Genomic DNA, 22,096 nt, shown 5'->3' with positions numbered 1-22,096 from the left:
AAGCCAGGGAGAGAACTAACCTGAGAACAGAAGAATGCAAGTAAGACTGAGCCAAGAATCATAGAGCAGTGTCTACAAAAGTAGAAGACAGTGGGACTGAGAAGACAATGAATCACTGGAATCTTCAGAATCATACAAAGTGGAGAGAACGCACTCCCAGGAATTAAGCTTGGGACTGTGTGCCTAGGGAACGGGCATTATTTGCAGATAATTCCCCGCAGGTCTCTATCTACAATCAGGAGATTTCATGGACTATTACCCCTACGTGCTTGAACCCGCATAGGTCATGCTGACCCAGGAAGCCTTTGGGCCATGAAACAGGTGACAGATTATAGAATGAGGGGAAGAGAGCCAGGACAGCATCATAAAATCGATCCATTCACTTTAATCCTCATGCCACCCATGTCCAAATCAGGTGTCTTTCCTACTTTCACTTTTTGCTTCTACCCTACGTTGTACCTATTGTTCTTGGTCCCACCTTATGAAACCCTGTTACTGGTTCTCACTTGCTCCTCTCCTAGCGCAGTTCCATGGATGGTAGAACCTTGCATATCCTTGACTTCTGACTCAGCTTAATCCTTACCTCATGATGGCTGTGGACATCACGCATTGACAAGAGACATTGTTTGGAAGACCTTTCTAAGACCTACAGAAAGTGCTTGGGAGAGGTATGTCTTCATTGTTATATTTATTTATTATTTTTTAAAGATTTTATTGATTTATTTGAAAGAGAACAGAGGAAGAGGGAGAGGCATGCTCCCTGCTCAGTGGGACAAACATGGGACACCCTCCCAGACCCTGGGATCATGACCTGAGCCGAAGGCAGACACTTAACCAACTGAGCCACCCAGGCTTCCCTACTATTAAAATTATTATAAATATGGGAAAAGAGTTTTAATAGTATGTCAGAATCCAACAGAATACATTTTAGGCAACTGGGCTAAGAGCTCTTGTCAAATTGGGTATAGAAGGTTGCCCCAGAATTCACTTGAATAACATGAAATTCTGAGTACAATAGGAGAATATGAATTAGGACTGGAAGAGCAGCTCATCTGAAAAGCTGTAGAGAGTTCAGAAATGCTAAGAAGCCTCAGAGAACCCTTGGGTTCTTTGTTCTCCCCCTTGCTCCATGAGGTACACCTAAACTTGGCTTAAAATGCCACAGTTCATCCGTCTTATTATTAATATTTCTCCTATTTTGCCATTTTTATGAATTCTGGTCATACTTAATCCTATTGCAGAATCCACTGGCTAGTAGGTTGCTCCAATTGGGAGAGACGTTTCCCTGCAGTTAGTCGATTTCACTGTCCACACCTGAAGCCCAGCAGCCGTGAGGAGTAGGGCACCTTCCACTGGTCTTTGTGCAGACACGTGCCTGTGAGGCGTTTATTGAATTGTAGCCCCTGTGTCTAAGGAATTTGCTTTCTGATTGGATGAAAGATACTATTTCTTGGTCTCCCCCACAGCCCAAACATACTCAGTTTCCATGATAAATGTTGGGTAAGACAGTGTTTGGATAATACAGAAGGCATGAGTGTAGTAGAAGACGGAGGCCGTGGTAAATACCCAAAGTGCTTCTCGGTGACTTAGTCACGAGAGACCCTGCCTCCTCTTTCTGAGGGACTTTTTATAGTTTTACTCCAAAAAATGAAAAATATATGCAGTGGATAGTGAACTGGAAGAGGTATTTAAAGGAATAATTTATTTCTATCAAGGGACACAGAAACCCAGCCAGGAGGCCACAATATTGTTCCTGCCTCTTCATTCCAAAGTCAGATGAGACTATCACATAGTAAATCTATTTGTGATAAAAAGTATACATTGTAGCTCCAGTTCCACTATTAGTTCCACTAAAAGAAGTGATTCTTTGGAAGGGAGAAGGTAGGAGAGAACCACAGAGAGGAACATTCCAACCTTGTGAGACCAAAGGGAAACACCGGCAGTGATCTAAAGTTACTCTTCTATTTATGCCTAAAATAAATGTACCCTCACTGAGCAGTGGTCTGTGACAGAGCTGGGATTGTGGCTGCAAAGCCCGATGCTGCTGGCTGTTTTCCCTATTCCGTTTCGAGAAACTGTGTTGTTACGATGCCACGATGCTCACAGACGGTTCGAGACAGTTTGGTGGAAGTTAGTTGAGTATCAGTCCTGCCTCACAGGCCCCCGAGAATAACTGCAGAACAGAGGCCATGATTAGAGGGTGGAATTCAGCGACCATTATTCCTGCTTATGTTATTAATTAGGGGCACTCTCCATGTAACCAGATGTGCCAAGGAGCCGTGATTAATGTAGCAGAGAGAGCCGTTCAGTATCTGCAATTTACACGCACGTCAGTTCCCGGTCATTCCCAGAAACTGTTAGTAACAGTAGAATCAAGAACTGAAAATTAGGACCCACGGTCAGATTTTTCTCATTTCCCACCCTCTGCGCAGGGCCTGCTGGAAGGACTTACCGAGGGAGCACGGAAGAATAGCAAAACTATTAATCCGTACGTGCACGGAGTGCTCAGCAGCTTACAGAACGCATACATACACATTTCCTCATTAGCCTTCACAACCATATGAGACAGATCACCAATATTACTGCCATTGCTTACAAATAAGAGAAATGAGATTTGGTAACCACAAGTCACTTGCCAGGATCCCATGATTTTCAAACAGTGGAACTGGAGCTACGATGTCTATTTTTTTATTGTAAGTTCGGGGGACTACCTACACCAGACTGGAAAACAACGAGCTAGCTCCACGATTGGGAAACACCCATCCATTATTAGGCAGAGCCGTTTCTGAACGCCACGTTATCTTGGGGGAGCCCTCGCTCTCTGTCCATTCCGAGCACGGGAGCAGAGGGCATTTTGAGCATTTGATGTCTCTGAGAGCCCCACTCCTGAGAACATGGGCCACGGAACTGGTGCTGGTCAACTGTAACGGGTTTGCCCTCTGATAAATACCAAAATTGAGAGTAAGTGTTTGGAAAATTTTATGGCAGTTTGACAGAGTAATCTTAATGTCTGTCGAATAATTAAAAAAAAAATGAGACTTGACTTTCAAATATCCTTTAAAAAAAAGTTTTATTTTTCTACTCATTTGTGCTCATTGTATTTTACAAAAGGGTGAGTGGGCAATTGATTTGTGGAGGAGAATGGTCCCTCCTGCAGATTTGCCTGAGAATCACTGCTTTAGGGAATGCTCGCTCTGCCCTGCCCCAGGGCCTCTGTTCACATTCCTGAGGGCTTTTAGTGGGCTTTCCTCCTCTGTTAAATTGGTTTGTCGTGGATTCTGTCTGAGGGGTCCCTTGGCATTATTTTCTGGAGAAATCTGAGTTTATAGAAGCATGTCCTGCAGGGTCTGTCATAAGAAGGGTTGTGTTTTCCATTGCTGCATCACAAATCAGCACACATTTAGTGGCTTAAAACAACACCCATTTATTATCTCCCAGTTTCTGGAGGTCAGCAGGCTGAGCACCACACGACTGAGTTCTCTGCACAAGGTCTCCCAAGGCTGATAGCAAGGTGTTGGCAGGGATGTGGGTGCCTCTGGAGTGAGAGGCGCTCTTCCAAGCTTATTCTGGTTGTTGGCAGGATCAGTTTCCTGTAGGACAGAAGGAAGCCCCTGTTTCCTTGCTGGACGTCAGTGCAGGTCACCGCTGGCTCCTAGAGGCTGCCTTCAGGGGTTGGTTACTTGGGTGGCCCTCCTCTACAGGCGGTTCGCGACTTGTTTGTTGCTTCCTTCCAAACCAGCAGTGGGCTTCTGATATTTGACTTTCTTTTAAAGGGTTCGTCTGATCAGGTCAGGCCCACCCAGGATCATCTCCCTTTGGATTAACTCAAAGCCAACTGATTAGTGACCTAATCACTGGATTGCTATCCAGTCATGTTCACTGTTCCCACTTACTCTACAGGGGAGAGAATTGTATAGAGCATGTATGCCGGGATGAGAATTTGGGGGTCACTTTAGTGTTCCGACAACCACAATAGTCAACACATGATAAAAAAGAGACAAGGAAAATGTATTGCTATAAAGACTTGTCTTATTACTCTCTTTAAAGAGTTTCCCTGAAAATATTCTTAATTAAAATGTGTAGATGCTGTCGATGTTGAATTGCACTGATTCCAGGCCTGCCTGTGCCCTCAGCTTCGCAGCAGGTAGAGTCATCTGTCCTGAGAGGCATTTTCATCTTCATATACCAAAATAACAGAGATCTCTAATGCCTTCATGCAGCAAATCCAGACCCCTCCATATTTTCTACAATGGCTCTGCCAGATTGCTGGAAGTAGGTTCGTTATAGCCCATAGTTATGAGACTCTGGGACTATAGATGGAACAGAGCCCATAATCTTAGCATGAGGTTAGGAAAAGTCAGGCTCTGAAATGAACAGAATCAACACCCAGTCCAACCACGCGTGACAGTGTCTGTAACTCAGCCTGACGTGTCGTTCTTGAGAGAGTTTCCCTCTGAAACTAAGGCACCAAAAACCAAACACAGGAGAAATGAGTGTAACATAAGCTGTAATCATGGAAATTGCAATAATTCTATCATGAGGTAATGCTATAATGACAGAGCGCTTTGTTTTGCTTTTTTTCTACATCTTACGTATGTACGTATGTATTTCAAGAATAGTTGACACAGAGTGTTACATTAGTTTCATGTGTACAACACAGTGATTGGACAATTCTGTGTTGCGCTTTGCTCACCACAAGCATGGCCACCATTAATAATGACAGAGCACTTTGGACACTGATGAGAATGTTGAAGAAGCAGCCATTGCAAATAGACATTTTCTTTCTGCTTGCAATACTACTTAAATATAAAGAAGCCTCAAATTGTTGCCCTAAAAAAAATCAGTACTGGGGCACCTGGGTGGCTCAGTGGTTAAGCCTCTGCCTTTGGCTCAGGTCATGATCTCAGGGTCCTGGGATCAAGCCCCACATCAGGCTCCCTGCTCAGTGGGGAGCCTGCTTCCCCGCCCCCTTTCTCTTCCTGCCTCTCTGCCTACTTCTGATCTTTCTCTCTGTCAAATAAATAAAATCTTTTTTAAAAAAATCAATACCTGTGATGATTACATCCTCAATGGGAAGAAGTATCCCCAGAGTGTTGATAACTGTTATCTCAATACCATTCAGTTTTGGTCATTAACAATAGGAACTAACATTTATATGGACCTTCCAAAAAAAAAAACTCCTTTCATTATTTCATAGACATAGTTTTATTTATTCTAACCTTCAAGTCTCAAAACAATCTTCTCATTATGTTTTGTTTTGTCAAGTAGATTATCCTAATTGGAAAAAAAAAAGATGCTCTGGACAATAATCAGAAACAGAAATTATTAAATAAAATAAGCAAAAAGGGGAGCATTTGTTAAGGGGATAGCAAAGGATAAGTCTTAAAAAGGAATGGAACCATGTCTCTTATACAGATAGAATAAGCGAGTGAAAGATTTTATTTAACTCCCTCATTAAAGAGGGAAACAGTAGCTGTTACAACTGGTTCAAAAGGGAACTCGGAGTACCACGTATTTATAGTCATATGGAGAATGCTGACACAAATTTAGAAGTGTATGCAGTTACTCTTAGATGAACTGAATAAATGGAATTTTTGAAGTGAGCAACAAAACCCAGACTTCTGTATTCTACCAAAGTCTAACCAATTTGGGAGACCCCTACAGAAGGAAGGTGAGTTATCTTACATGAACATTAATGGGGATTAATAGCACAATTAAATCAGTGGCGTCAAGGGCCGGAGGTGACAGGGGCTTTACAAAATGCAACTTTCTCTGTTCTCTTGGCCTAGTTTTGCTGGTTCAATGATCTCATGTATATTACAGATTGGATTTTTCTGCTTATTATTCGGTATGCAAACCAGACTTCGAACTCCTCTTTAACTTCCTGACTTCATCCTATTGTAGACCCAGATCAGTGTATCTTTCCACCCAGCCTTTCCTGCCCCAAAGACAGCCTTCCTGTTCCAGATTGGCTAACAGAAGGGGACACTGTGGGAACATCTTGATAATTGAGACACCGTTAGTCTCATTACTTATATCACACCCCTGCTTCACCTTCGCCCTCCCCTCGTTCTTAGAGAAGCATCTGCTAAATGTCAGGAGCCAAGATGTGTCAGACAGAACCCAGAACCGCGTGGCTTCATTTGCTGGGAGGCAGCCAGAGAGGAGAAGAGGGAGAGAAATATTTCTTCCAAATTCTTTTTTCAGTTGTCGGTCCTGATTATTTTACACAGAGAGAGGAGAGTACAACAGAAATCTGAGAGGATATGTGTGTGCCTGTGTGAGTGTGTGTGAGCAGATTGTGAGCGTGTGTGTGCAAAAAAAGGGAGAGAGGGGTTTTCTGGTCAGCCAAGGGTAAGGGTATACGCGGATGCTGGAAAAAGCATGACGTCGTTGGCGTGATTCATGGGTCAGTTAATGAGTTCAAGATTTAATGGCTCTCTAAATAGGGTGGAGAGAGGAGTACATGTAAAACTCAGCATACCACTTATGCCCTAATGGATCAGACACTAAAATCCAGCTACTAAACTAGAAGCTAGTCATCTGTATGTCTGCCTATTTGGGGAGGATATCTATTACTAGCTGGAGATGTTCAAAATTATATATACTGTCAATGAAATGCAAGGTGATACGAAAGCAACAGGTCTCTCCCATCCAATGAGTGTTTCACCGAGTCTCTTTGTGTGTGCTGTGGGCCTGCAGCCAACAGTAGAACAGGGATTCTCTCCCCAGCCCCAAAGAGGAATGGCTACTTCACAGAAGCAATCCACATTTCAGTATCCGTGGAGGTTTAAATCATTTGAGGAAGAAAAATCTGTTTGTTCAAACATCACCACTTTATTTTGTAAATAAGAACATCATTTGCTTGGGGAACCTGAGTGGCTCAGTCGGTTAAGTGTCTGCCTGCAGATCGGGCCATGATCCCAGGTTTGGGATTGAGCCCCACATCGGGCTCCCTGCTCAGTCGGGAGTCTTGTTCTCCCTTGTCCCCCCTGCTAATGCTCTTTTTTGTTTGCTATCTCTCTCTCTCTCTCAAATAAATAAATAAAATCTTAAAAAATATAATCTTTAAAATAAAATCTTTAGGGGCACCTGGGTCGCTCAGTGGGTTAAAGCCTCTGCCTTCGGCTCAGATCATGATCTCTGGGTCCTGGGATCGAGCCCCACATCAGGCTCCCTGCTCAGCTGGGAGCCTTCTCCCCCCACCCCCCGCTGCCTGCCTCTCTGCCTGCTTGTGATCTCTGTCTGTCAAATAAATAAATAAAATCTTTAAGAAATAAAATAAAATAATTTTTTTTTAAAAAGTCATCTGCAATCACTCATATGTGTTTCAGTCCCATAGATTCTCAATTTGGGGTGCCCCTAGAACCACATAATTCCATTTCAGACCTACTATGTCAAAGTACCCAGAGGAGAGGCCCATTTTTTAAAACCCCACAGCTGATTCTCGTCTATACTAGTTTCCAAGAACAACCTTATTTTGTTTTAGTATTTTATTTACTTATTTATTTGATAGAGAGAGAGCGAGAGAGCACAAGCAGGGGGAAGAGGTAGAGTCAAAGGGAGAAGCTGACACCCTGCTGAGCAGGAGCCTGATGCAGGACTGGATCCCAAGGACCTTGGGATCATGACCAGAGCCAAAGGCAGACACTTAACTGACTGAGCCACCAAGGGGCCCACCAAGAACTACTTTAAAGAAGATTTGGGTTGCCATGTCTGTACGTTCAGTAACCATAGCTAGCAAATGGACAGGTGTGTTACTAGATAGATACATACATAGGGAAGAAAATTGCTTTTGGAAAAATAATCATTAAAATACAAATTGTTAAAAACTTTATGATTGGTTGGAAACAAAGACCAAGGAAAGGAATATAAACAACTGAGTACACATTATAACCCTCTGCCCAAACTTATAATTTTGAGCACCACAGACCCTAATTTCTCCTCACCAGACTGAGCATACCACATTCCATCTCAGTGAGGTCAGAGCTTTGCAGTACTCTGCCATATCTTCCTAGTTCACAACAATCTTGAGCACAAGTCCAATCTTGGACTTAATAAATAATTGTTGAATAAAAGAATCGTGTTCTCAGAGTTAGAATCATTTGGGGATGCAATTGTTTGACATAGGTACAACCCTTTGATTTTTATGTCTTGAGGTTATTTGCTTTTGCTTTTCTTTTTCTTTTTTTTTTTTAAGATTTTTATTTATTTATTTATCAGAGAGAGAGGGAGAGCACAAGCAGGGGGAGCAGCAGAGGGAGAGGGAGTAGCTGACTCCCTGCTGAGGAGGGAATCCAATGCAGGACTCAATCCCAGGACCCTGAGATCATGATCTGATCTAAAGGCAGACACTTAACTGACTGAGCCACCCAGGCATCCCTGTTTTTCCCTGAATATTAAGGTTTGTTTTTGTTTTTATTTTGTCGTTGTTTGTTTTTTAAAGATTTTTACTTATTTATTTGACAGACACAGAGAGAGAGGAAACACAAGCAGGGGGAATGGGAGAAGGAGAAGCAGGCTGCCTGCTGAGTGGGGAACCTGATGCCAGACTGGATCCCAGGACCCTGGGATCATGAACCTGGGGCAAAGGCAGATGCTTAATGACTGAGCCACTCAGCCACCCCTGCTTTTGTTTTTCTGATGGGGGTACATCACGATTCCAGTCACTGATTATAGCACAAATATCTTTCACACCTCACCTACACGATTCCTGTAGCCAGGGCCATATATGAGCTGTCTGGTCCATACACCCATTCTTCTGCCTCTTAAGTCCAATATCCCCCTGTGCTCCCTAATGGGAGAAACTTTTCAACAAACTGACGTTCTCTGCTCCAAGATCTGAATTCTGTTTTCAAGGCCCAATAACAATAAGAAAAAAGCAAACTAAAACTGGTTAAATGCACCTTGTTCCCGTCACCTTCACCAGGCATACCTCTTTAATGTATTTTCTTCCCATTAGAAAGAGGTTACATTTGGTCATGAAATCACCCACTTCCCTTCTGCAGCTCTAGCAGACATTAACAAAAGCAGAGCTTCTGCTTACTTCTCTGGTTTCTATAATTTACTATTTGGCTCAGGCTTTTGGTTGAAATGGCTCTGAATTATTAAAGGGAACAATGTGTTTTTGTTTCTCTAAACATTTTACAACATTTAATAAAATAAACTTACTCATTCACTTAAAGCTGTGCCTATGAACTACAGCTTTATCTCACTCCTAACAGAAAATTAAATTACTGGTGACTCAAGATGCAAAAATCAAATTTTTTTTAAGAAGAAAATATAGGTCATGATTTTTTTTTAGTAGAAGTTGAAAAAAATGCTTTTCCAGGGCATGACACCAAAATTAAGGAAATTGTTGAACATTCTCCTGACTTTTGAAAGAAGCACAAGAAATTCTCCATGCCATAAAATGGCTTAAGAAAATTAGGGTACAGGGTGCCTGGGTGGCTCAGTGGGTTAAAGCCTCTGCCTTCAGCTCAGGTCGTGATCCCAGGGTCCTGAGAATCAAGCCCCACATTGGGTTCTCTGCTCAGCAGGGAGCCTGCTTCCTCCTCTCTCTCTCTCTCTCTCTCTGCCTGCCTCTCTGCCTACTTGTGATCTCTGCCTGTCATATAAATAAATAAAATCTTAAAAAAAAAACAAAAAAGAAAAGAAAGTTTGGGTACAACTGCAAAATGGAAATATATATCTTCAACATAATTTTAATAATTACATTGTTATATATATAACATATAGAAACTTTGTAAATTAATTATCAAGTGATATTTTAGCATTTATATACATTAAAATCTATGTTCATAACAATTATAATACTGATTTGTAAGATGATTACTATATATTTCTATAAAAATTCATACAAATCAATGACAACAAAAAAAAAGAATATCCCCTAGAAAACTGGGTGAAATAGAACAAATGCCACCTTCTCTCTCCCTCTCTTACCTACCCCCCCACAGATTTACTGTTCATATATCATCATATACATACAAATTGGCACTAAGTAGTAAATAAATAAATAAAATATTCACTATTAATCTAAAACCAAAATTGAAAATGAAGTTATTACTTTTTATTCATCAGACTAACAAAGATTAAGAAGACTGTATCTATTTTGAAGATAATGGGAGGGAAATATTCTCACTGGTACTTTAGGGAAGTGTAAATGTGTATATTCTTTTGGAGAGTATTTTGGGAACATCAGGTTTTAGTTGTGTATATTCTTTAGCTCATCAGTGACATCCAGGAATATTTCCTAAATTGATGATCAGATAAGCATGCAAATATATAAGATAATATACAAAGAATTCATCACAGTGTTATTTATGATATTGCAAAGACTAGAAATGGTCAGAATCCATTGTTATCATATTGGCTAACTATAGCACAGCCATATACTGCAGTATTCCGAGGTTAGTTCCAGTTCATGGCTGGTATCCTGTCATGGTTAGAAATAGTGCCACCTTCTACCCTTAAGTTGCCTCATTTTGAAAATTAAATTATAAGGTCAGTTGGCTTAAGTATTTTTTTAACCAATACAGTTCTTTATAGTCGTTGGAAATCATATTAATCTATATTTTCTGACATTGAGCATCACATGTAACATAGTATTAGGTTTAAAAAGCAGTGTATAAAGCATGTTACAGAGTAAGACTACTTTGGGGCTCCTAGGTGGCTCAGTTGGTTGAGTGTCCCACTCTTGATTTCAGCTCAGGTGATGATCTCAGGGTCGTGAGATTGAGCCCCATGAGGAGCCCTACGTTGTTGGGCTCTGCACTCAGCGAGGAGTCTCCTTAGGATTCTCTCTCTCCCTCTGCCCCTCCCCACCTCTAAAATAAATAAATAAATAAATCTTTTTAAAACCCTCCTGCTTTGTGTGTGTGTGTGTGTATACATGTATATATGTATACATGTATACATATATATGTACATGTATATATGTATATATTTATGTGTGTGTATATATACATGTATATATGTGTACATGTATATATGTATACGTGTGTGTGTATATATATATACGTATACATACATATGTATATATTTGATGCATATTCTATATTTGCTAATAAAATACACTAATAACCCTGGTTGTTGGAATTCAGGAATATTTTACTTTACCTTTTATATTTCTGTAGTTTGAACCTTTATAATAAGCATGCATTATAATTAAAAAGGAAGCTATTTTCATTTGGGAAGAAAAGTCACAAAAATATAGATACTTGATATATCAGATATATAATATACAAAAAATAGTAAGTTAACCAAGTTGCTTTGTGCACCTTAGATATTAAAGTAAACTGTACAGACCAAACATTATTTACTAACTTTTTTAAAGATTTATTTATTTATTTATTTATTTGAGAGAGAGAGTGTGTGGAGCAAAAGAGGAGGGAGAGGGAGAGAATCATCAAACAGACTCCACTGTGAGTGCTGAGCCTGCCTTGGGGCTCTATCCTACGAACCTAAAATCACAACCTGAACCGAAACCAAGAGTCAGACACTTAGCTGACTAGCCATCCAGGTAGCCCCCCCCAAATTATTTACTATTAATGTCAAAGAGAATTATTCTATGAAAAAATACAAAGACTTATAAAATTCAACAAGTGTGAGTCTGATTACTAATACTTAATAAAGAGATAGATATGTGGTTACATAGACAATGCTTCAAGAACTAAAGTTATCAAGAACTTCATCAAGGAATATTTTGATCATTTTCTTGGGACATTAATTTCTGGTATTTCATAAGCCAGTCTTATCAGTTACTAAATACCAACTGCTACTAGATCAGCAAAAGCCCTTTTGAACTACTTCTGGTTTCTGCTATTTAGCTACAAAAGAGTGAGAATGGCACTTTTCTTCTCCATGGAAGAAAAAGTGAGACAAGAACTTACTGACTTCTGCCTGAATTGTCACTCTCCTTTGTCCTGCACCTACCATCAGTGCTTTAGAAATGGTGACAAGAAAGAAAATTCTTGAATGGAAACAAAGAAGGATGGGACTGAATTCCCTTTTAGTTTTGGATGCTTAATTACTACTTTTTCCCTTTCTCCGTGTACTAGGTTTTTTCCTTTTATTTTATAGAAAGTGGTTGAGAGCAGGTGTTAACGTGGAGTAATATGCAGAAACAAAGCCAAAATCATGGCTCTGGCTTTGCCTTTATTACAATTGTTTTTATTTTAATTTGTTTGCCTGCCAAATTTTACTTGGAAAGAGCATTGTTCCTCAAGGAGAACTGTAAAAGTCACCAGTTTTGCAGAATCAGAGACAGTGAGGTGCTCTATAAAACCACTGTCTTTAATTCATTAGTTTCAGCTGGAAAATCTGATATGCAATCCTATTGATTACAATTAACATAAATAGTATCCTTAGGTACTTTGATGGTAAATAGGACACATTATTCCTATAAGGTCTGCATTTTTAAATTTAAGTGATGAAGGGTCATAGCTTGAAATAACCTAAAATTCTCATGTTAATGCATAAGTGTATATTAAGAATATTTTCAAAACTAAATATAAACAATTAACCTGAGATGTTCATCTTATGGCATTAAAAAAAAAATATATATATATATATATATATATTTAGCTTACTTAACATCTCTCTAACAGCCTAGTTATGATACTAAATGGTATTTTGCAATCTACTTCCCCTTTCGATGCCAGCATTTAATGTTCTGATCTTTCATTTATACTGAAATATAAAACCTCAGTGAAACAGTCAAGTGCCGTCTTTTATTTCCATACTCATTCTAAAATTTTATGATTTTGTGGTTCTGTTGCAAATTGGTCCTAGGACTACATATGGTCCTTTGCTCAGTGCAAAAGGGGGGAAAAGCTTGCAAAGTAATTTTTATCTCCCATGAGTGCCTAGCTAGTAGAGGATAGACATGCGAATGCTTGTCTACAATGTTTCCAGCTGCAAGATAAAGGAGCAGCTATCATGTGCATTGCCTGACTTACTTGGCCAGAAACATCAGCCTCCACAATGAAAAACCATAATCATTAAATTGGTATTTGTGAGCTTTTAAATTTTCAATATGTTGTGGTTTCCTTTCCTTTTCTAAACAAATATTCATTTTTGTGTCTCACTGGTAATTGTTTTAGTTTGTTTGGCTGTTAAAACAAAAGTACCATGGACTGGTGGCTTAAAAACATTTATTTCTCACAGGTCTGGAGGCTGGGAAGTCCAAGATCAAGGCACGAACAGGTTCTGTGTTTGCTGAGTGAGATTCCTCTTCATTGTTCGTAATCCTATTCACTAGGGAATTACCCCTCGACTTCTACCCTCTATCCCTACGACCCAATCACCTCCCAAAGGACCTTCACAACAGAAGTTAGGATTGATGAAACTGAGGGAACACAAATATCCAGTCCATACAATATTTAAATGTTTCATACCCCATAAATCCTGGATCCTTCCTGTTGCACGGTGATCGCCTTCCTTTCTACTAATATGTCTGTGAGATCCCCTGAAGCAGTGTACGGTTCACAACAGAATAAAACTATGCCACAGATTTTTTCCAGTGTTCTCATAGTTATGAAAAATGTAATTTGTACCAAACAGCCACTAAGATATTGGACGAAATACAAGACTTTCTGACTCAATTCTACTACCTTGTTTGTCCACTTGAACAGGAATCCCCAGAAAGTTAATTGGAAGTTTCCTTGTTACATGATGGCTTGGTTTTTATGTTGTCAGAATGCTGCTTCCCTCCTTATCTAACCCAAATCTGTCTTTCAGCTGGTAGGACACAGTTTCTGGACACCAGTTAAGCAGGATGTACGGGGAAAGTGGACACTGTATTTTGAGGGACCGTCAAGAACATCAGGAACAGCCCTCACAGTGGAAAATTCCAGAATACTATATTTGGTACTCAATCAGTTGGAAGCAGGGACTCTAAACCTGGTGGGTCCAGAGAGCCATTGTTGTAAGACTACATGACACTATATGTAAAATATTGGCTACATATTAGTGTGGGGTTTTTTTTCTCCCATTGAGATGACAGATCCAAAAAGTTTATGAAATTCTGTTATGGATGCCCAAGCGAGCAAGAGAGGGCAAGCCATCATACGTAATGTAAGAGTAGAGTGTAAGGCCAAACAGCTTGGTTTGGGATCCTGGCTCTATCATTTACCAACTGAGTGCTCTGAAAAGGTTATTCAACCTCCTGTTCTACAATTTTCTCATCTCCAAAATAGCGATGATGATAGCATTTGCCTCATAGGGCTTTTGGGATGGTTGAATGCATGAAATACATAAAGCTCTTGGAACAATGCCCAGCATATAGTAATGTATTTGTTAGCTGTGATGGTGATGATGGTGATGGTGGTGTTGCCAGGCACTTGGAACAGAGTTTAAAACTTCTTGCTCCCAACTATAGACCAAAATAGGGATTTGACTTTTTGAAGAAAGGATTGAGATGAGGCATTTTTCCCCTTTAAAAAAAAAAATTATCTGGAAGAAAACTCATATTATTAGATAAGGGGATAGAAAATTAAAACAAAACAAAACAAAACAAAAACCACACAGCAACAACAAAAACCCCACAAACTGCATGTGGATACTGTAAAATATCAAGGTTAAAAAAAAGAATTTCAACTGAAATAAACTTAGAAAAGAATATCCTCTAAGATTTATATGTAGCCAGGAGGAAAAAAAAAAAACACAGAAAATAGTGTTTAATTTTCTGAATTTTTCTTTTATATGGCTTCTATGAAATAAGTAAGAAAACCAGGAGAAATCATCAGCTAGTTTAAAGACAAAGCAAGGTACAATGTTTTAGAAATGAGGGGAATAAGCAATAATTTCACGGACATTAAAAATACAACCGAGGGTTGCCTGGGTGGCTCAGTGGGTTAAACCCTCTGCCTTTGGCTCCGGTCATGATCCCAGGGTCCTGGAATAGAGCCCTGCATCGGGCTCTCTGCTCAGCAGGGAGCCTGCTTCCTCCTCTCTCTCTGCCTGCTTCTCTATATACTTGTGATCTCTGTCAAATAAATAAATAAAATCTTAAAAAAAAATACAACCGAAAAGAAGAATATTGATGTTCTTGCATAACAGTAAGGGGCAGAATCAGTGATGTATCAAGCAAACCTGAGAATGTTCCCATAAGGCAGAAGGAAAGGGTAGGACAAGAGAACAATGACAAATGCAACGGATAGTGAGAAGAATAATGAAGATACAAACTCATAGTTGTTCCTGAATGAACAACAGAATAAGTGGATCCAAAACAATAAGAAACAAGATTAACATTTCATTAGCGAACAATTAGACAATTAGAAACACATGAGTGTGAAGACAGACTTGGATCATCATATGCTGGAAAATTCAATGAAAAAAAAATCCACACAATTCTCTTTCTTGTACTTACAGCAGCAAAAGAGAGATTTCTATAGGTATTCAGAATTTAGAAAAAAAACAAACTCACTAAAAACAAATGTTAAAAATAGAAAACCTGGTTATATTGGAAGAACACAATCTGCCCTTACCTACAGTGCCTTCTGCAATAATGATGTTAGAAAGCCACATAGCAAACTCAGTTGCAATTTGAAGATGGTAAAATGTGTATCTGGAAACCCAGAAAAATTAACAGAAAATGTATTCAAAAGAGGGAAAGAGAGAGAGAATATTCGGGAAGCAAAAGGGCAGCAGGACGGCCACCCCAGGTTTATCCCATTTTATTATGGTTCATCTGTATACAGGTTAATGTGCCTACAGAATCACAGAAAATTGACTGCAGTTTTTATTTGAGCTGTGATTTGCCACTATCAGATACCTCTTCTCCCCACCCATCCCCTCTAGTAATAAAACCAAAATACACCCTTTTAAAGAGTTCTTGGTACTTTGACAAAGACTGATCAGATGCTTTCCCTCAAAAATACCCTTCTCAATTTTGAAGAAGCAGAAATTATGTCATGAGCTTATGACAACTGGATAACTAGATAATAACTAGATAATAAAACATCTAGATAACTATATACCTAGATATCTAGATAACTAGATAATAAAACTAGAAATTAAACCAGGATTTGAACCAAAGTAACAACCAAAGTGTCTAGAAACTAAAATAAAGTAGTCTCCCCTCCTCCCTTATCCACAGTTGCAATTTTGGTGGTCATCAGTTACTGGTGGTCAAGGAGCCTGGAAGCAGGTGATTCTCCTTCTGAATGATTGTCAGAGGGTCAAGAGTAGCCTCACGCTGGGACGCAGGGCCCACGTCGTTCCCCCGGCTTCCTCTCCACAAGCAGGCGTGGGTCACCGCACAGCGTCACCGGGAGAAGGGTGAGTACAAGTACAGTGAGATATTTTGAGAGAGAGAGTGCTCACACACTTACATGACGTTTATGACAATATAGTCTTGTAATTACTGTTTTTATTGTTGTTCATCTCTTCTGCGCCTCAGTCACAAGCTCAGCTTTATCATAGGTTTGCTATGTTTTTCTCCCTATATATATAATATATATCATATAATATATAAATATTATATATATAATATATAAATATATAATATATAAAAGGTTCAGCATTATCCCGTATCTCAGGCATTTCTAGAGGTCTTGGAATGTATCTCCCGCAGATAAGGGGGTACCACTCCATTGCTAAGTAACTCTCGCAATACTTCAAAGATTCAAATATAAACTGATGATAAAATCCGCCTGAGGAGAAAAATGTTCCAAACTGTGTCATTCTCAAGAGAAATGTTTCTGGCCAGCCACCAGCCTCAGCCCATCCTCTCTCCTCGGCTGGGGTGCCTTCCTTGTGTCCCTGCCAGGCTAGTGATTGATTATACGTCTTCGTTACCTAATCAATTTGTGCACTGAATGTGGAGTAGATCCAGCAGCCAGAGGAAGAAGAAGCAGAAGAACAAGGCTATAATTATTTGGGATGTGATAGGATTAGGTGAAAGTTCTGTTTCAAGTCTGTAGCAATCCTATTTGGCTCTCCAAAGAGGTGCTTTCTCTTCCTTTACATTTGATGCAGAAGGCCTGAAACTGAAAAAGCATTCTTTGCAGAAAGATCGGCAGCCAAGTCACCACCTTTTCTCAGTTGTCCCCCCCAATAAAATAAGTAGAATGGTCGCATTAACAGAAAACAGTTTGATTTCCCTCTTTCCCTTTCAAAAGGGGATGATTCTGAGCATTACTGAAAGCCAAGGTAAGCGGCAGTCTGAGAGAGAAGATAGGGCTGAACATCCTTAGGGCTGGGGAATAAAGTTAGAGACGTATGTTTGGTTGTGTTTTTCTGAAGAACTAAAGAGTAGAAAACTATGTTTGGTTGTGTTTTCCTAAGAACACTTAAAGCCAGTCACAATGGAAGCTCAGCACTTAGCCTTGGAATGGAGACTATTTTAGTAACTGCAAGAAACTTGGCCATCAATCCTAGGTCCAAAATGACTCTACCTCACTCCTCAGCAAACAGATTGTGTCTTTTAAAAAGTAAACAAACAAACATCCTGAGCGGAGGGAAAACAGGGTGTGAAGAAGCAGCATAGTGTTTCCTGCTCTACTTCCCTAGAAAGAAAAAAGAGGAAAGTTGCCTGGAGGGGGCTGGGGGAGAGGGATATACATAGGAAGCCAGAATTGGATTTTGGAGAAGATAATTTGTTGCAGGCCACCAACAAGCTTTAAATTATTCTGATGTTTTAGTTCTAAAGGGTGACCTTTGACGTAAGAACCAAGATGATCAGCGGGCTAAAGAGACAAGGGACTGGTGATTGTCCCGGCTACACTTCCCCTCTGTTGTATGTTAATCTTAACTTCTTGCTTGTTCCTTAACCCACTGAAATGTAATAGTTTGAGTATATGCCTGTTTCCATTAGACTCAGAGGGAGGCCACCTGCCTGTCTGTCGGTTGTGCAAGTGTCTGGTGACAGTAACTGCTTGTTGAAATGACATGGTTTTAGAGATGAGAATTAATAGTCATCCGTGTAGTCAAACCTCCAGCTGACATCCCCTGAGAGCTGGTAATTCAGACTCCTTTAAAAAGCTTCAGTGACAAAGAGCTCATTCCTCGGGTAATCTAAATCACTGGGCGATTTAATTGGGTAATTTAGATTAATAGGATATATTAAGTCAAAATCTCTTTTCTTCTGTGGATTTTACCTTACAAAGCTAATAGGAATATGTATTCCCCTCTTTAGACTCTAACTCCTACTAGCATCTGTCCACTTTTTCAGTACTACTGTAAGTGATTTACAGATGCAGAAACTGAGGGTCAGGTAACTTGCCCAAAGTCAGAGTAGCAAGGGTATTGGTTATGATGGGACTTGAACTCAGTTCTCTTTGATTCTGTCATCTGTGAGCTTAACCACTCTGCCATACTGAAAATAACTACAGCTCCTTAAAATATACACTTGACAGTGTCTCTCTCAGAATGGAGCCCAGAAATGAACACGGTGTCTCAGGTGTTATCTGGTCAGCAGAGAGGGCAGTGGGTGATGACCAAATTTGATTTGGGCCCGACGGTTCCACGTCAGTAAAATTGTGTCTGTGCTGCCACACTTACATTTGTTTTGCAATAAAGAAAAATTCCAGATTTTTAAATAGGAATTGTTTCAAAGAAAGGTCTTCTCAATCCAGTTGTGAAGCTTACTGTTTTGACTAAAATGCAAGGCCATTTATCTTTGTTAAATTTCATTATTTTGGATTAGGCCTGCCACAATCATTGCAAAAGTTGGTTCTGACATCTGTCATATTAGCTGGCCTCCAAACTTTATGTCATCCGCACATTTGATAGCCATATTTTCTGCATTTAGTCGTGTCATTGCTAAAATATGAAAGGACAAGATAAAAACCAGAGTTTAGTAATATTATATTAAAAATGCCCCTGAATATAAAAGAAATTTCTCAGTAGTTTGCAGAACCACAATCCAGACTCTATTTTACCATATTATTAACCAGGAAATAAGAGTAACCTTTGTTTAAATGCCATGCAGAAATCATTATACCGCACATGTCAACCCTATTAAAACGGGCTAATGTGTTCTGACAAATGCTTCATTAGTGAATCCACATTGGCTCTCGATAATCCCACAATCTTTTCTAAAGGCTCAGAAAGCAGATGGTTAATGATACATTCTGGAATTTTCCAGGGAGGAAATATCTGTGTTTTGGGGGGTCCTGTTTCTGGAAAAGGAAAACATGGATCTTTCGGTGAAAGATAGGGTAAAACAAAAGACGGTATTTGCAGTACTGTGTTTTTGGATGTGACATGATTAGCTTCCATTTTTCTCAACACCCATGGCCTGATCATTTCATTAACTTCACAAGTATATGAGACTACTTCTTATGTGTTTGGATATTTTGAAACTCTTATAATATTACATTACATAATATCATAATATTATGTACAATGTTATAGTGTTTTGAAACCAGAAGACAGACTGTGTATAGAATCATCTTAGAAACTGGGTAATATTGCCAAAGCAATTTGCCATTTGGAAGACATCTTGTCACTTCAAATCTTCCTGATGACTGATTATACTGGTTTGAATATTCTCCAAAAAGAAGAACTCATCCTCTCCTCACACTTTATTCAAAATCTCTATCTCCTCTTACAGTAGAGATTGCAACAAGTTTCCTGGCCCAAAGTGTGAATTTTACACAAAATTATTTTTCAAGGTTTACCATGTGAACCCAGGTTTCAGTATGCCCAGATCTGTATAAGATTCCATTTTACATTTTAGGATTTCATTGATTTTGATCTTATATTAACTAGTTATTTTGGTCTTTCTTTTACTTCCCTTGAAATAATAACATCTTCTCTGAACCTTCTCTGGATCCTCTCGAGGTTGATTGGACATTTCTTAGGTGTGCTGAGCAGGCGTTCTTGAAATTTCTCCCAGTGAGATGCACTGAGGACTCTGTCATTTGAACCCCGCCCCCCTACCCCCCCACCAATACAGTGGGGACGGAAATCTCACTGCAGTTCCGTCAGGGTCCACATGATGGTGGCCTTGTCTCCATAAACAGGACTTCAAGGCCCTCTGTGAGTTGAAGTGTATTGGCCTCAGTTTTAAGCTCCTGCGATAAAGCCGTGGCTGCTTGCCAGAGCCCCTGCGGAAGGGCCCAGGTTTTGGGCCTGGGATCCACACCCGCGGCAGTGACTGGGGGATCGTGGGCTGCACGATGTGTGCAGAAGAGCCGTGGAAAGACCTGAACACTCTCAAGTGCTGCGGCCGCACTGTTTGGGGTTTGCTTTTGATTTTTCTGTGAAAGATTTTTCTGGCACAATTCGAATTTGGGAGATGGAGGATGAAATTAGTGAAAACAAATAATGCTACAGTCTAAACTGAGACCTGCAGTCACGGTAAAATACAAGATTGCAAAGATTTAATATGAAAAATAATACGAAATTCTCATTTAAAAAAATGAAAATCATCATAATTTGGCTTGCAGTGGGTGGGTTAAATAAGGTGGATCACTAAAAGGAATTTCACCAGTTACTTATTGCTTTTTAAAATGTGGCTGCCGGAACACAGTAAAAGCTGATAACAATAACTAGGCTGGCTAATACTTTTTTCAGCATCTACTAGATGTCGCAAATGATGTCAACTATCTTTCACAGGTCATTTCCCAGAAACTCTGAGAGGTAATGTTCTCGTCACTGTTTTGCCTATAGCGAAACTTGGGTTTATCGCGGTTAAGTTCAAAGGCACAGAAGAACGGATGGAAGAAGCTGTGATATGCATCCAAGGTCTCTAGTGGCACTGTTCCCCCGTCCACTGAGGGGAGTACAAAGAAAATTAACTTTTACTTTTTATAAAAAGGGAAACAATCATCCAAAATGAGGCCTCACCCAGGCTCAGAATGAATGTTTCCTTTCCTTATGAAATAATTGAATGGACCTCACAAAAAATGAAAAAGAGAACTCATTATCATCATTTGCATATATTTTTCAGGAACAAGTTACTTCTAACGTATGTGAGTCCCAGGAACAAATACCACTTTAAAACATACATATGTGTATATATTAATCTCATAACTTGAATCAAAAGATCAAAGTGTTATATCAACAAAGTTTCCCCCTCCCTTCACCTTTCCCTTTTTGTACTTCTGTTTCTTTATTAGTCTCCTTTTCTGCTTCAAGAAGGGACAAATCACATTGTGCGTGCTTGTCCACAAACCCTGGCAAGAAAAGAGTAAGCATCCTCAGCCCTGGATCCCGGTAGGTGAGTGCTAGGTAGGAACGGAGCGCCTTAGGAAGACCAGGATGGAAACAAAAATTGAAATCCCCGAGCAGAAGTGGCGCTATGAGGTCTGAGGCTTATTACGTGGGCACATCACTGAAGGGCCTTGGGTACTCCAGAGACAAGTCATTACACCCTACTTATTCGTCTAACTCTGCTTCGTGAACTGGAACAAGACCAAGCAAATGCCCAGGAGGCAACTGTCCCCTGAAAAAATTATACTTTTTATTTGGACCATGTAGCAGGTGTGGATGAAGTGAGGGTCTGTGACTATCTTGTCGGGTTCATATTTACGAGTTACACTGTTTTCACAATTACCATATCCACTTAACATTCATACGTAGGACAAAACCCCACTTACTCTAAATTAATGGTTATCAAGTAACAAAATGACATTTACGACTTCTAATTCTTGCCCCCCCACCATCCGATTCTGATTCAGTCGTTCTGAGATAGGTCCTGACATTACTATTTATGTTTGAGTATTTGCTTGCTTTTGCTCTCTAGGTAATCACAATGTGCAGCTAGATGTAAGTACCACAGGTCCATACAAAAAAAAAAAAATACACTGAGATTCCAAATAATTATTGAAGTGAAGACTAATTTTCTGTTGCTCAGAGAGTTCTAGTTGATGTGGCAAACTAAGCACCTATATGGTGATCCCCATTATTCATGAAATCTCTATTTGTGAATTTGCCTTCATGCTAAAATTTATAACCTCCAAATAAACACTTAAACAACTGAGCACTTTCATAGGCAATCACAGACGTGCTCGTGCTTGGCACGGTGCAAACTGCCCAACAGACACATTCCCAGCTGAGGGTGAATAATGACTGTGCCGTCATGTTCCAGCTCTCATCCTGTGAACAGCTCTCAGACCTTCAACAGCCTGCTTAGCGCCATAGT

This window comes from Lontra canadensis, unplaced genomic scaffold (assembly GCF_010015895.1).
Source record: "Lontra canadensis isolate GAN:19392208 unplaced genomic scaffold, GSC_riverotter_1.0 scaffold2, whole genome shotgun sequence".
Taxonomy (NCBI): Eukaryota; Metazoa; Chordata; class Mammalia; order Carnivora; family Mustelidae; genus Lontra; species Lontra canadensis.
The sequence above is the reverse complement of the archived record's forward strand: the minus strand, read 5'-3'. Positions refer to the sequence as shown.